Here is a 14146-nt window from a genome sequence, read left to right as displayed (position 1 = left end):
GGCTACGGTGCTTCCCCCCTCCATTACAGCGCCCCCCCTCCCAACAACGCCCCGGGCGGCGGCACGCCCCGCACGGCCCTAGAAATGCTGTAGTGAAAATAATGTAATTAATAAAATTGCATATTTTTTACACTATTCATTTATACATGATTTCGTCGGTGTTTGTCCATTGTAAAATCTTTCCTTACTCTGATTTACATTCTAAAATTTATAATGGGTGGAGATCTTCAGTCTTGTCAATGCAAGTTGTATAACCTTAAATTCCAAACTTCAGCGCTGCATAGTCTCTTAATTTAGGAGTCCATCACCAACACCACTCACAGTGCAAGCTTACCAGCTTCCAATAAGACCCAGATTATAAGGTCTGCACGTTCAATATTCCCCACGATCAGAGGCTTCCTTGTTGCCACTTTTCAGATATCATTCCTCGGATGGTATTCCCAGTATAAGAAAATATAATATAGACAAGATCTAAGTGCACTCTGTTTTAGTTTAAAAGCCGGCACTTTAATAATAAAATACAAAGTATACAAATACTCACATAAGGGCCCTTATTACAGGGACCCTCAGTTGATAAAGCATATAAAATAATGTCAGCAGGATGCCACTCTCCCATCTGAAAACCGTTTCGCCCGACCCAGGTTTCGCTACCGCGTCCTCAGGGTCTTCTAAACGGAATGGCATAACGAGTGGCTTTTAAGTAGTAGCTGAAAACAATCACGTACGCCGCTAGCGCGTCAGATCGCGAGTACCTACATCCGTAACGTCACTTCCGTCTACGTCACATCCGGAATTCCGCCGAATGGAACGCACGGAAGGTAATGTATGTTAACGTCCAAACTGGATCTGTTTTTCCTCCAATTCTCCCTTTTTATGCATAAAGTGCTCTATTGCTTTAAGGCCCGCTTCATGTGGAATTACTGTGTATAATGAAGTTATATCTGCAGTTATAAGATATGGGGGAGCCTTAAAATTTAGGTCTTTAATAATATTGATCACATGCTTCGAGTCCCTCAGATAAGAATCAGTAGTGGTTACCAGAGGCTGTAGGAATTTATCTATATAATATCTAATTTATTGGATCTTAAGAAGGAATTTCTTTCTGATGGATGTTTAGTACATCTTATTCTCCATCAGACCATGTGCGTTTTATTTTTTATTATATTTTTTTATTTTTTTTTATTTTTATTTTTATTATTTTCAGTTTACTACATTAAATTTTGTATTGTGCTATATATGGTACTAGTAATGTAATTTTATATGTTAAGCTATAGAAGTTAGTAAATGTAATGATTGACTATTGTTTAAATTTGTTTTTATTATATATTGTGTGTATTGTCTTGATGTTGGGCAGGGTGCCGCTTTAACATCTGCGCAACTTTGGTTTAAAAAGCCTTCTGGATATGCCTTTAAAGTTTTTAGGCTCCAGATGAGGAAGGTGTTTCATTATTCACCTTCCGTGCGCTCCAAATGATGTTGTGGTTAATGTGTTTGGACGTTAACATACATTACCTTCCATGCGTTCCATTCGGCGGAATTCCGGATGTGACGTAGACGGAAGTGACGTTACGGATGTAGGTACTCGCGATCTGACGCGCTAGCGGCGTACGTGATTGTTTTCAGCTACTACTTAAAAGCCACTCGTTATGCCATTCCGTTTAGAAGCCCCTGAGGACGCGGTAGCGAAACCTGGGTCGGGCGAAACGGTTGGCAGATGGGAGAGTGGCATCCTGCTGACATTATTTTATATGCTTTATCAACTGAGGGTCCCTGTAATAAGGGCCCTTATGTGAGTATTTGTATACTTTGTATTTTATTATTAAAGTGCCGGCTTTTAAACTAAAACAGAGTGCACTTAGATCTTGTCTATATTATATTTTCTTATACTGGGAATACCATCCGAGGAATGATATCTGAAAAGTGGCAACAAGGAAGCCTCTGATCGTGGGGAATATTGAACGTGCAGACCTTATAATCTGGGTCTTATTGGAAGCTGGTAAGCTTGCACTGTGAGTGGTGTTGGTGATGGACTCCTAAATTAAGAGACTATGCAGCGCTGAAGTTTGGAATTTATGCTTGTGTGGAGTCTCTCTGAGGACTTTTTACTTCTGGGCAGCTCATGGAACTCTTATAACTCTTTGCGCGGAAAATAGTGCTTACAAAGTTGTATAACCTGCCTATATTTAGGCTCTGCACATCCATGCAGTTGGTCCATCAGATGCAGCCTGTCTTGGGAAGTGCTGCCACCTCCCCCTTCAGTCTTGTCAGGTTCAGCTCTGCTGAATGTTTATTTTAATGAGAGTTCAAAAGTCAGAAAATATACCTGAATTCTCTGGGAGGAGAATTGCCCATAGCTAAACAGCCTAGGACAGGCATCAGTGGGAGAGCATACCCTACATACCAATATACAGCAATATATAGATATAGGAGCGTGGCTACATACCAATATTCAGCAATATATAGCTATAGGAAGTGTTTCTGATGCTGAAACCAAGGAAATTACCACAAAAGTGGGTATCTTGAGTAATGTACTGCATTCTGCTATTTGCTATATGTCACCACAGTGCCTCTAAGACTTTCTGTTATGACACAACTATGTCACTGTGGAAGATTTCAGCATAATGTGAGTGGTATTATAGTATAGTTACTGTGTGTGGAATCCTGAGCTCTCACAGTACACAATTCTAAATGTTTGTTTTCATTCTGCAGTGTAGAAGTGCTACATTTGGCACTGCAATAGAAACATAATACATGGAAGGGGGGGGGGGGGTATATCCTTGCCCAAGTCCTGCAGCAATGAAGGGGTTAGTGTGTTAGTACACTGTGAACAAGGCCTTTCAGTGTTAGTTATCCACACTGGGGTGTTACAGCACATGAAGTAAGTTCATATCTGATTTTCCATAAATAGATCTGGGACCTCATGTGAGACCGTTACTGCATCTGATCGATATCAGTTCACACAGGAAAAGGCTGGGATAGCAGGTGTGATTTATGCTCTACCACTTCACTTATAGAATGCAATTATTCTACAATCACCGCTGCTCTTTTGAGCACCATCCACACAGGCTGCCTGAGAGCCAAAGCTACAGATCTCTGAAATGTGTTCATAAACTGCTGCAGCCAGTTCTGTTACAGAAAAAGTAACCAATCACTGAGATCAGCTTTTGAGATTAATTTTATGCAGACGTGTAGAATACGTGTGGAAGTAAAGATTGTATGCTTGCAAGGGGGGCAGGAACCTCCTCCTAGTGTTTCTCATACTGCTGTAATTTAAACATATGCACATGTATCAACTACACATCAACTATGTGTATATTTGTATTTCTACTATTCAATGTCATGACTGTACAGTGTCTTGTAGTTCTTATGTATATTTGTTCCCCATTACTTGTTTGTGCTAGGTACAGCACTACGGAAGATGTTGGCGCTATATAAATAAAAAATAATAATAATAAAGACAACCAGGCCCGGGATTTACATCACAGGAGCTTATAGGCACAGATGTCCTGGCACCCTAGACTTCGCCCTCCATGAACCTACAAACACCCACCGAACCGCAACGCAAGTGTGCTGGCTGTCCCAGCTGTCACTTTTCTCTTACTTCCCTTTCCCATCATACGTAGCTACAGGTACCCCTTAGTATTAGGTAACCAGGAGTACCCTCAGTATTAAGTATCTAGAGGTGCCCCTGACTGAAGGGAGATCTCGTCAGTGTAATGGTGATAGCAGGGTGAGTAACCTCTCTTTTAGGGCCCGTTTCCACTAGCGTGAATTTTCATGCATTTCCCGCATGTGAATTCGCATAGGCAATACAAGTGGATGGGGCTGTTTCCACTTGTCAGGATTTCTTTCCAGTTTTATGTGCAGGAAAAATCTGCACGGCAGAGCCATCAGAATTCGCACACCGCTAGGCGATTCGCATACAATGTATTTAATAGGAAATTTGCAAGCGGTTTCGCTATGCGAATTTTCAATGCGAATTCGCATAACCCAATGTAAAAGCACACAGGCACTGACATGGTTAAATTCGCATACATACAAACATATGCGAAATCGTATGCGAATTTGCAGTAAAATTTGCATACAAATTCTAACGAATTCGCATCCGCATGCAAATTCATTACCGCAGTTTCCGCAACAAATTCGCACCGCACAAGTGGAAATGGGCCCTTACACTCTCATCAGGACTCTGCATAGGGAAGGAGGGAGGCACTCAGGGAGGGAAGTGAGCCGCCTTTCCATCATGAGGCACCTGTAGGAACATGCCCACAGTGCCTTATGGTAAATCCGGCCCTGAAGACGACCGTCCTGCTCCTATCTATGCCAGCAATATAAGTTAACGATTTCTAACTTACCGATTGCCCCATTTATGTCATTTAGGCTGAATTTCCATAAGCCCTTCAATTTCTACCTGCGTCTTTTTTGTGTACATTTTCCGGACACCCCCACTCCACGTGTTGTTGGGATAAGCAGGCAAAGATAAAAAGACAGAGCCAATAATAGTGAATTATTTTTTGTAACTTGGTGATTATCATATAGATACAAGTAAATTCACCAGACCGGCGACCGGCTGTAATGCAGGTTTGCTAGAATAAACTCAACCCCGCTTAGGTTAAAAGTCGGTACGAGATACAACTTTCCACCAAGAGTGGACAATACAGACAAAATGTTTTGTATAGAGGCGCCAAAAGGGCATAAAACTGCTACGAACTGAAGAAAAAGTAATAGCGGTAGACTTAACTGAGGCTGGATCCACAGTGGTCAGTTGCATAACGCACATGTTAAAATGTATGTGAACTGCAGTGGAGACTGAACATAGACTTTAATGCAAAGCTTGCATGCAGCGAGTTAGAATAACGTGATCTGTTACAACGCTGTACTGTGAACAGGCCCATAGGATTGTATGGGCAGTGAGTTGACATGCAAAATTATTGGCAAACACAACTGAGCACTGTGAACAGGACCTCAACCTTTGAGGTAAGTCCTCTTTTTAATCAGTTCTTAAAGGGAACCTAAATTGAGAGGGATATGGATGTTTCCTTTTAAATAATACCAGTTGCCTGACTCTCCTGCTGATCAATTTGCTGCAGTAGTATCTGGATCTCACACCTGAAACAAGCATGCAGCTAATCCAGTCTGACTTCAGTCAGAGCACCTGATCTCCATGCATGTACAGGGGATGTGGCTAACAGTATTAGAGACACAGGATCAGCCGGAGAGTCCGGTAACTGGTATTATTTTAAAAGGAAAAATCCATACCCTTCTCAGTTTAGGTTCCCTTTAATGATTTTTATGCCCTTTTGGGGCCGCTGTCCACAGAAATGACCCAGGTGTGTGTGGTCACATTGTAAGGCCTACTCCATATGGAAGTCAATGGATGAGCACAAGCAGTGGCCGAAAAAAGCAACACGCTGTCAGGTTTGCAGACAGGCAATTGATTTTAAAAGGGCTGTCAGTAATGATACGTTTTGCACATGCATTTGTGTGCGGAGAACAGACGGCATCTCATTAAAATAGTATCTCTTTATAAATTGTCACAGTCACTTTGTAGACTACCAAATGTGCTCAGCAAGCAAATCAGTAGGTAAATTGCCTATAGCTAGCTCTGCGTCTGAGAGAGGCATTCTTCAGATATGACAAGTAACAACTAATCCAGCAGGTTGATATTAGCATATGGTGGTGTAAATACAGTAAACATTAAAGAAGCACAAGGAATTCAGTTGTTTGCCCTCTAAAGTAGTTCACCAAAGCATGATCTGATATATATTGCTGTTGTGTATATACTGTATATCATGGATTGGCCTGTGGATTTTGTATGCTGATAAATCTTAAAGTGCATAAAAACTTATAAATACCTGAACTAACTACAGTATTTACATAATCTACAACTTAGCGCTCCAAATACTAAGTGCCAACAGTAGTTTAGAGATCACCATAGCAGCCATAGACACTGCTATGGGGCTCATAGCCAAGGGGCCTGCGTGGTCTCTGAAGACAATTAGGGGGTTCAACATGGGCCTCATGGAGTGGAGAGTACCTATACTATGGGGGCTTCTTTTGGCTACCTACACTAGGGGGCGCATCTGGTTTTCTATACTGGGAGTACCATTACCTAGGCAACTGGTATTGTTTAACAGGAAACAGGGCCGGTTCTAGACTTTTTGCTGCCTGAGGCAAACTTGTGAGGATGCGCCCCCCACCCCCTGATTTGGAATGATCGCACAGCACCCAACAATTTACTCTGCTTCATTTAATGTTCTCACATGACACGCTGCAGCTGAACACAATAGCGCACTGGCTGGCTGTGAGTCTGTGACAAACAAACTGCTCACCCTCAGCCACTCCATTCCTCTTCAGGAAGTTACACACAGTACACAAATGCTGCCCCTGAAATCTGTGTGCCTAATGCAAATGTTTCACCTTGCTTCATGAGAGAACTGGCCCTGACAGGAAATAAATATGGCTGCCTCCAAATCCCTCTCACTTCAGGTTCCCTTTAATCACATCTGAATGAATTTAGTCTTGCTATAATCAAATAAAACTTACAAACTGATTTCCGTACAAGACATAAGGCTAGTGTATCATAATCAAAATATCTTCATAGTTGTAACCAATGAAATAACATTTATTATGGGGGTTGTAAACAAATGATAAAAACTATATTTTGAAGCCCAATTTAACATTTTTTCTTTTTAGATTTCATAAATGCCATGTCCCCATGCATTTATTGGAACGTTTGAGTCATCCCCATAAGCTCTGTATAATACAAATAGATATAGGTAAGCCAAATGTCCAACGACTTCCTGTCATGCTTCATCACACACAGCAAACAATTTATACAGTTTCCAATGCTGTGCCTTTGCCACTTTACGTCATATGTGCAGCTGTGCACAGGCAATAACCATAAACACTTAATGTGCAAGCAGATGAAATCTGCTATCTGCCATGCACAGTTTGAGTCCTCCTGCAAATAACTGTAAAACCTCTCAGTGTCTGCTCAATTTATGCTACATTTGCTAGGGGCCTGCTCTGTGTCACCTCATCCTCTCATGTCGAGCGCGTGGCTTCCTATCTTCGTAGTCAGGTATTTTAGAAAATGTGCATTTTATTGATCTTTTTCAGGTTGGATATATACACAGGAAGATAATAATCCTAGAAATAAAAAACACATCACTGATATCTACTGAGACGGTCTTTAGGCTCATTGCACACATGCTTTTAGTGACTGGCCCACTGCCATGATTATTTGAAGGCTGGTTGTATTCTTCATGTATGAATGTCCAGATTTTCCACCCAGCTGTCTACTCCAGGCCCCTGTAGGCCCAGACATGTGACTGAGATGACCTACCACACTTTATTCAATTCACATCCTCTGCACAGCTCCTCTATTGGTTCCAGCATCAATGCAATGTCAGAAATAATGTAAATTACCATAAAACCCCAACCCTTAAAGGAATGCCAAGGTGAAAATAATCTGATGATATACACAATTGCATCTATCCTCATACACCCAAAAATGACTCTTTGAGATATCCCAGTTTTGTTTTAATTTATGATTAAATCTACTTTTTAAGTTTTTAATGTTTCATTGTCTCTGTGCAGTGACACAGTCACAGTAGTTTATGGTCAAGTGCATTGCTGGATAAGGTTAGGTCCACTATAACAGATGCACAGTGGTGCATTCCCAGTGTATCCTATGTAGATATGCTGTGTCCGTCGCAGTCCGTCACCGTTCTGCTTCCATCATTCCAAGCCACTCAGGTTCTCGGGTCACAGTGGTGGACCAATGAGGATCATTCCAGAGGAGGGAGGATTCCTATTGGTCTGTTTCAATTCAGTGAGGAGCCCTTGCAGTTTTCTTCCCATCAGTATTGCAGTGCTTGTCTCTGGGGACAGAAGAAGCAGTGACCCGAGCGGCGATGGTGATACAGAGGGCAGAAGATGACATAAGAAGACAGAAGGTGACACACAGGAAGACAATAGGTGACAGAAAAAAACAGAAGATAGCAGAAGAAGTGCAGTAATGTATATAGCCAACTGCCTGGTAAGAGCGGACACTGCCAGTATCATCTGTCTACTCATTGGAACTGAAGCAACAGATCTTAGCATAGGATCCAATAAAATGTAAGCTTTGTAAGATTTGCTGGCTTCCGATCTGATAAGCAAACCATTTTCACTGTCAGTGTGAATCCACGCTAATGCACGGGCAGCTGAGTTGCATAATGGGAACAAGGCCTAACTCCTCTGTCAGTGGTCTGACTTTAGGCTCTACTAGGATAAAAACAGTGGCAGAGCTAGAAATCATGGAGCCCCATACCAAAGTTTTGGTTGGGCACCCCCAAAACAAAAGTTATAAAAGTTATAAGGCACACACACAAAAATACTAGGTAGCCAGAAGGACCCCTACCCAGATGTATCCGCCTGTATAGGTAGCCTGAAGGACCCCCTATAGGTAGCCAGATGTATTCCCCCATATAGGAAGCCAGAAAGACCCCTTATAGGTAGCCTGATGTAGCGCCCCCCCCCCCCCTCCCTCCATATAGGTAGCCACAAGCACATCCTATAGGTAGTCAGATGTAGCACCTCATGTAGGTAGCCTTAAGAACCCCCATATTAGTAGCTGGATGTGGCCCCCACCCCCCTTTCCGCAGCTCCGGCTCTGCAGGCTCCACTGATGATCTATCTTCTCCAGGCATCCCCGTATTTATGAGTAGAGTGACCTCTTGTCATGTAACGTGATGAGAAAGGGTGCTGTAGTCACAGAGATGGGAGACACCTGGAGACTGCAGATCGCCAGTGGAGCCTGAAGAGGTAAGTCACTTGCTGCTCCCACTACTCTTCTCTTTGTGGAGGAAGGGGTCTGCCCTGGATCTCCACGAGTCCTGCCGCAGTGCTCCATTTCACTGCCGCCAGCAAAGCACACTGGACCCTGAGCATCTGGCACCATAGCAGCCGCTATGGCTGCTATGGCGATCCCTATGCCACTGGATACATATACAAAATGTTAATGCTCACTACATAGCCATCAGTGAATTGTTTGCTGTCTGTCACAGACTAGTTTCTCAATGGTTCAGGGTCCTTCAGCACCACTCCAAACCCAAACAATGGTGAGATAATACATTACACACAACCCCACAATATACATGTTTATGAGTAAAGCTCTTTATAGATCTTTGCATTCGGTGTGCACAGTGCTGTGCTTCATATATTTCACAATGAGAGTAACAACAATTGCAGTCCACACTGCTGAAAATACACTGTGTATAACCATTTCAAGTGGCTAAACACTGCCCACTATTTTCAAGTGATGCAACCAATTATGTTCTTCAGTAATCAGACTATATGCCTGTTCATTTGCATTATATGAGTCATCTGCACGCCATCAGAAAAGCTCATTATCACAGCATGTTGGAAAGTCAACATTAAAGTGATAGTCCAGCTTTTTCAATATGAACATAAACTGTTTTAGTCCTGTTATTTGCACAACAGCCAAGAAGTGGAGAGAAACCATCCATTGATCAGTGCAAGCAAACCTGTCACACTAAATGAGAATGTAGCAGCCATTGGTGTAACTAGAAATGATCGGGCCCTGCAGTGAACTTTTAATGGGCTCACCAGACCTAGACACACATGAGCAATTATGACTTCCCTTAACCCATGGATATGAGTGGACAAAGCAGAATACACCTGCACACAATTTATATCTATATATTGCTGTATATTGGTATATAACCCTGCACTCCCAGAGTCCCAGTGATGAGTAACCTAGGCAGTAGCCAAGTCCCACAATGCATTTGCCTTTTTGAATTATGACTGTGGCTGTCAGACTCGTGCAAAGCATTGTGGGACTTGCTGGAGAGCCACGTTTGCAGATCACTGCTCTGGAGCAATAAAAAAATGCAGTGTGCAATATCTGGGTTGTGGCAACTCCCCCTCATCTGTTTATGTCCATGTAGGCCTTATATGGTTTTCAATGTTGAACTATGGAGTAACCATGTTCCTCTAAAGAAAAGTAGTAAAGAAGATCTGCTGTCGAACATAAATTATTCATTACATAGTGTACATTTTCACATTAATTATCCTGGTTTAAGCTTCATACTCCCTTTCTTATTACTATATATTGCTGTATATTAGTATATAACACCACCTTCCCAGTAATGTTTAGCCTAGGCTCGGATGTCATGAAGTCCTCTCCCCCAGAGCACTCTGGGAGATGATGTGAGTTTTCTGCTCACTTCACAGGCGGGTTAAAAAAAAAAAACATTCTACAGTGATTGACTTTATTTCTATGTCAGACTGAACAATCAGTATTTAATATGGCTATTTGACATTAGTTATATTCAGTCTACAACTAATCACATTGATACATTTTGATATTTTCAAATAGGTTCTGATATGCAATTTCTAACAATCAAGATTGAAGAATTGCACAATTTTCAGAACAACAAATTTACCAAACTGTCCACATTCACCAACCCTAAAATCATTTTTCTTTTATTTCCAATAATATGTTTAGTAGACGTTCAACGTATTGTCTCAAAACAAATGTACTGAGCTTTGTATTTTAGCATCAGTCACACTGCTGCAGACCACAGTCCCTGACTTCCATGTCTTCTCTCTGAGCACTGATTCTATTATGGTCTGCAAACTACGCTAAATCAAGTCATACATGTTATATGATTTGCTGTCATTGAGCTGAAGTTACATTCCATGCTCACTGCAGCCTCGGACCTAGAGGTAAATCCTAGCATCATTATTATAGCCTGCACTGTTCCTTCTTTGCTTCCAGCTGACAATATTACAGTCAGAATTGGTTTATTGCCTCATTTACTACAATAAAATATTAAGATGACAGCAGAACCTGGGGAAAATAAAATTCCAGTTCTAGCCTCATCCATATTTTAAAGGTTGGGATAGAAATGCCTCAGTGATTCATTCATTCATTAACACACACACACACACACACACACACACACACACACACACACACACACACACACACACACACACACACACACACACACACACACACACACACACAGATCTCTCTCTCTCACACACATACACACACACACACACACACACACAGTATATACACACACACACACAGTATACACACACACACAGTATACACACAACACACACAGTATACACACACACACACACACAGTATACACACACACACACACACAGTATCCACACACACACACACACACACACAGTATCCACACACACACACACACACACACACAGATCTCTCTCTCTCTCACACACACACACACACACACACACACACACACACACACACACACACACACACACACACACACACACACACACACACACACTATATAGTTTACATGGAACAAGCATGTGCAGGATATGAAGTATGTCTTATGCTATATCAAATAACAACAAGTATCCAGATATAGAAAGCAAAAAACAACATAGACCATACAACAAGCAACATGACGGAGCATTTCTTCTGGAAACAATGCATCATTAGGACTACTGGATAAAGCAGTGCACAGCAATAATGACAAGCTGAAGACTTACAATCACAATTTCCATTTCATCAGACTAGAGACCAGTGAGTAATGTAATACCATTTATCATTGGAAAGGTCTGCTTTTCATAATCGCTATGCTCTATACGGCGCTTTTCACCAGTAAGGATGACCATACACGTGGCAATTTTTCTGGCCGACTGGCTTTGAATCTCACGGCGATCTATAGCCCCCGACATGCTTAACTGATGAACCGTTGATTGATATTGGACAGTTTATTGATCAGAAAGGTGATCAGGTATGTAGGAGAATCTTTGTTTAGCGGATGAAGGCAAGAGTAGCGGGAGATCAACCGCCCCATAGCATAGTACTGCATCGAGCGTTACGCTGCTTGTGGATCGATTGATTCGTAATTGGAGTGCTGTCGAAATGAGAGGACAAGTCAATCGCTACTACCCAATCAATTTTCGATCAGGGAGTGATTGATTCCCCTCTTGTTGTTGACTCGTGAATAGGTAGCATTAAGCTGCTAGCGATTCAATCGATTCTTAATTACCGTAGATCCCTAGTGAAATGCGAGGACAAACCAACAGAGTCAACCACTAACTACAACTCAATCAATGTTTGATTGATGAGTGGTCGATTCCCTTGCCATTGTTGACTCGTGTATGGGTAGCTTTAGACACTGCTAACTACTACCCTGTCAATTTTCGATCGATTCCTTTGCTGTTGTTGACTCATGTGTGGATTGCATTTGACCCTTTTGGTACAGATATCCCCCAAATATCCCCCCAAGATAGCATTGCATTCAATCATTATAAAAGGCTTTCTCTCCTGCTGAAAGAGGCTTTCTCCAGCAGAGGTCCTGGTCCCTCCTCCTAATAATAACAATAATAATGTATAATAAATGGTTACTTGTGATGACCTCAAATTTTTGTCACAGCAGGTTTTCTAGCAAGGCGCCCCCTCACCTCCTCGGACTACAGTCTATCTGCAGTGGCTATTGGTGACCAGTACTGGGGTGCAGTAGTAAGGCGAGCAGTGGTTCAGCACCATGGACAGCGGTGGATCAATATCAGCACCAAGGACAACGCTCATGCCGACCTCTAAGCAGCTGCTTCCCTGTAGATAGCATATTGCCTAGCGTAGGCTCTGAGAGTCAATTCATTCATTCAGTCATTCATGCCAAGGAGAAAAAAAACGTTTAGCGAGCAGCCAAGACACCATTCATTCCATCGTGTGAACTCTCCCGCTAGCAAGGCGTACAATCTGCTGCCCCTCTCCCTTATCACCAGCAAGCAGCCACTCACTCACTCACTCACTCAATCACACACACCAGCAGCCACTCACTCAGATTACCTGGATTCGGTGGAGAGTCTGGCTACTATCGGGCTCACCAGGAGAAAGTTCGGGGGGATGGCGAGGCGAGCATTTTCAGGTGACTTTCTTGGTGTCTCTCCTGGACAGTTCTCAGGGAAGCGTTTTCTCTCTGCTCGTCTACTGGGAGCTGCTGCTGTGACTGCTAGAGGATGATTATAGCAGGGCAGTGAGTTCTTCCCACCTCCCACTCCCCCTCCTCCCGTAGTCTGTCTCTCTCGCTCTCCCTTCACATTGCATTTGCTAAACATACACGGGAGGAAACAGGGACGGAGGTTGCAGCTGGAGGGGGGTAAAAGCAGAGCTGCTATCAAGGTGGTCTGCGCATGAGCTGTCTGGTTTGGGGGGCATCTGGCACGCCTGCCATATAAGCTGTTTGTTTCCTTATTGCTTCAGTGTGCAGGGCAGCTATTTCCTTCCATTTCTCTGGTTGATTTTTTTCAATCTAAGGCATCCTTCACATCTAAAATCGTAATCGCAAAAGCAAGCGTTTTACGATTTTGTGCAACATTTTTTTTTCCCCTTCTGGCGCTCCACTACGCGCAGCTTTTTTGGTAAAATTGCTTTTTCTTTTTAAATTCACTCCCTGGCGCAAGTCAGGAAGTGAACTTTGACCTGGAAAATAATAAATACAATGTATTTATTCTTAAAAACGCAAACGTAATCGCTACACAAAGCGATTTTGTAAGTGTTTGCGTTTTTCCTATTCCTTCCATTATAGCAAAAACGCCCCATAAAATGGTCTAGGCACCGCTTTGCTGAATGCACAGCGCACAAACTGTGCTGATATGAACCTTCTCATACAGATTCATTGCACAAGCGTTTTGTGGGCGATTTTAAAAATTGCCTGCCCTTGAAAAAAAGGCTGCAAACGCCTCTAGTGTGAACAAGCTCTAAGGCCCAGTGCACACTGAGCGGTTTTAGGTGCGATCCACCAGCCGCATCCGCATGTAATTACGCTTGGTTAATGTATTTCAATGGGATGGTGCACACTGGCAGTTTGAGGTTTGTTGCAAACTGCAAACGTGCCTCCTGCTGCACGTTTGCGGTTTGCAGAAGCGTTTCTGCCTCAATGTAAAGTATAGGAAAAACGCTACTTCAGAGCGGTTTGCCAGGCGTTTTTGTTACAGAAGCTGTTCAGTAACAGGTTTTACTGTAACAATATGTGTAATCTGCTACACAAAAACGCACCCACAACCGCTAGGTATGTTTAGAAAACCTCTCTAAACATACCTAGAATCGCTCTGAAATCAGCTCCCAAAA

At 42.6% G+C, this 14146-nt stretch overlaps 1 protein-coding gene across 1 annotated transcript in view; it reads right to left on the bottom strand.

Annotated features, from left to right (window-relative positions):
- Positions 1-13067, bottom strand: part of SLC35G2 (solute carrier family 35 member G2) — a 36090-nt gene extending 23023 nt beyond the window's left edge. The window contains exon 1 of the mRNA XM_068280401.1: positions 12866-13067. The gene's annotated coding sequence lies outside the window, so the exon portion shown is untranslated. The remainder of the gene's footprint in view (positions 1-12865) is intronic.
- Positions 13068-14146: the final 1079 nt, after the last annotated feature.

This window comes from Hyperolius riggenbachi, chromosome 4, assembly GCF_040937935.1.
Source record: "Hyperolius riggenbachi isolate aHypRig1 chromosome 4, aHypRig1.pri, whole genome shotgun sequence".
Classification (NCBI taxonomy): Eukaryota; Metazoa; Chordata; class Amphibia; order Anura; family Hyperoliidae; genus Hyperolius; species Hyperolius riggenbachi.
The sequence above is the reverse complement of the archived record's forward strand: the minus strand, read 5'-3'. Positions and strand labels throughout refer to the sequence as shown.